Below are 3,051 nucleotides of genomic sequence, written 5' to 3'. Positions count from 1 at the left end.
GGGGGGGGGTGTCTAGAACATAAGAGAATAGCCCGGCGGATTGAGGAAATGCAATGCAGGGGCCGCCTTAACCCGCACCTCAGGAAGGGGCCTCGGCACAGGGAGGCCGTGGGGCCAGGCTTTGTGTTTTGTGAGTAGATCTATAACATCAGCACGGCACGACAGAGCCTCAGGTTGAAGACCCTCAGCGCATCTAATTGGGAGTCCGAGCCGAACGAAGAACGCTACGGATTCTCAGAGACACAAGGGGCAAGACCAGCTGATTGCCTGCTGGCAGAAAGGGCAATGGGTTCGGACGGGCGGTGAAGTGGCCTGGGAAGTTAGAGGTTCGCTTGTGGCCGCCACAGGCGAACTCTGCGCCTTGCCCACTCCGCATCGCGCCCGGGACAAAGGAACACCATTTGCTGCGCCCACTGGGGAGTGCCCATCCTGCTCCACGCCAGGGTTCTCTGCGGGGGTGGGCGACGCAGAGATCTGGAGAGAACCCTCTGTGGTTCTCGGCAGCCGCGTACTCGCGGTGCGGACCGCCCTCGCGTCTCCGAACCCCTTAGAAAAAGGCTCTTTTGGGGGGAAGGCAACGCGCTGAGTGCCCCCTTTGGGGACGCAGCAAGAAAGTCTGCCAGGAAGAGGAGGCCCTCCCACCTCCCTTGCTCCCGGTCCTGGGATGGAGATGGAACTGGAGGCGAGGCGGGCGCCCTCTGTCCTGGAACCGAGAGCCCTTCCAAGTGGGAGGGGGGGTGCGCCCTCCTATGTAGTCTGGAGCTCCTCCCGAACTGAGTCAGAGTCCAGGATATGGGCAGGGCGTGAAGGCGTCCCCCCCCCACCCCCCGCCCCGCCGTAGGCAGTAGGTCTGCGGGCAGAGGTTATGTCTGCTGTTGGGCCTGGGGAGGAGGGGAGATGGCTTGGGCCGGGAGAAAGCAGCAAACAATGAAGTCGGACAACAGGGAACCATTGCCCCTAGCCTGGGACCCTAGGTCTGTGGTCTCTGCAAGTTATGAAACAAACGTTATAGCAGTGCTAGCCTGGACCCTCCCTCCTCCCGGGCCTCTAGCGCAACGTGAGCACCTCCCCATCGTTTCATTTCTTTATTAAACGTTCTCTGTGCTTCTGAAGGGCGGATGACAAACTTCATACGGTTAAAAAAAAAAAGCGTGTTCCCCGAGTTGTTGGACGGCCAGGAAGCCACCTGTCTGGGAGGACAGATCCTGGTTCATGCTTTGCCAAAAGCAAAACTTAACAGTCACATCTCTTGCCTCTGCCCGCGTGCAGTTCCTCCTCCCCAGGGTCTGAATCACTGGAAAACGAACACTTGCCGAACTGGATCTTTGGCCATGGAATGGGTGGAGCTTTTGCCTAAGGGTGTTTGATGTTTATGCTTTGTTTTGTTTTACCCAGCACCACCGGTTTTCTGAAATCACTGAGAATCTGAGTCACAGCTGACAGCCTAAGATCTTCCGCTGCAAGAGAGCTTGGGGCTCACTGTCCCGAACCACCACTTCTGTCTGGGTGGCAACCGGCGCCGGAAGTTGGGAGGGGTCTCAGCCAGGCCAGCCGGTGTTTTAAGGAAGAGAATAAAGCACTGCTGGCACCCCAGGCACCAAAAATCCCCGAGCGCTCCCCCAGGCTGAGGGCACCCCAGCTCCCCATGGACCGATGCACGCTTTCCCGCAGGGCCGTTATAACTTGGCTCCGAGCCGGTGGCTCTGGGAGCGCGCCTCTACCCGGGCCCCGGGCTGTAGGGGCTCTGGGTAGAAGGCCCAGGCGACCAGTGGGTTGGGAATTCCAGCGATTGGTGGATTGGTGCGTGGAGGGAGGTGTCGGGGATGTTAAAGGCGGAGATCACCCTCAGGGCGTCGTCCTTGACCAAGTGGCACAAATCCAGCAACTGCAAAACAAGACACATAGGAACTGGTCAGAAATGGGGACAGCTCACAGTCTTCTAGTGCCAGGGGCATGACGCCCACCCAGCCACCCGCAGCCCCAGTGCCTGCAGAAACTAGTTTCCCTTCGAATTCCCTAGGGCTATGGCAGGGAGAGGCTTGGGTTGGTTATGAATAATCTCGGGGAAAGGTCTTAGAAATCTCTAACATAGGCATTTTCCTTCAGGGGGTGGGAGTGGGGGCACAGCCCTAGCTTTACCTAGGAATGCCTGACTTCCTTCTGGGACTCATCAATTTTCCTGGCCTGCCTGTCCCTTCTCCTGGGCTCTTTCCTGCCCACAGAGGCCTGGGGTGCCACCCTCTGGCGCCTGGAGGCAATTGAAGGGGAAGGGCTTGGGAGCAGGTGAGCCCCTAGCTGGGCTGGCTGCTGGCTGCTGGCGACGCCCAGCGGTTCACGAAGTGCCCGCACCATGGAAATGCCGAGGCAAGTGCCAGCCCCTTCCCACACCTGCTACCCAGCTGCAGCCAGGAACCCGGCCTGCCATTAGCAACGTATTCTCACCGCCTTTGGGAGGCTCTGATGAGGCGCCCCTGCAGAAGGGAGGGGCGGTGATTTGGGGGAACTATGCAGAGCGTGTTTTAGTTCCTTTTCCAAGATTTCAGTGCCAATACCCTTTTAAATTGCTATGAAAAAGGAAACCACCAAAAAATAATATCCCCACCCCCACCCCCGCCTAAAGCTGAACAGGGAAGCAAGTTAAGAATGGAGCGACCTGGCTCCCTTTCCGGGAACCTGCTAGACCCGCTGCTACTCCAATGTCTCCCTTTTCCCTCCGCTTGTCAGTCAGCAGTACGCTTCTTTCCCTTGGAAAATGAGAGTCAACTCGACCATTTTTTCTGTTACTTTCGGGGTGTTTTTATTTTTAATATATGGTTTTAGAAGCATCAGCTCCACTGTTACCAGCACGTAAGCGGTCACCTCTGAACTCTACTGATTGCGGTTCAAACCCAGGTGGTGGGCAGGTCCAGCCTGCCCTTCCAGGTCCACAGGTCCCAGAAATGGGGTAAGCCCATGGATGTGAAGAACCCAACTCTAAGCGCCTTCTACAATGTGCTGGATCACACCAATAGTTTCTAATGAAAACCTTCATTCTTCACACCCTGTGGTTAA

The sequence above is a fragment of the Echinops telfairi genome, unplaced genomic scaffold (assembly GCF_000313985.2).
Source record: "Echinops telfairi isolate 266 unplaced genomic scaffold, ASM31398v2 ScPeMD7_11;HRSCAF=52, whole genome shotgun sequence".
NCBI lineage: Eukaryota > Metazoa > Chordata > Mammalia > Afrosoricida > Tenrecidae > Echinops > Echinops telfairi.
This window is presented reverse-complemented; position numbering follows the sequence as displayed.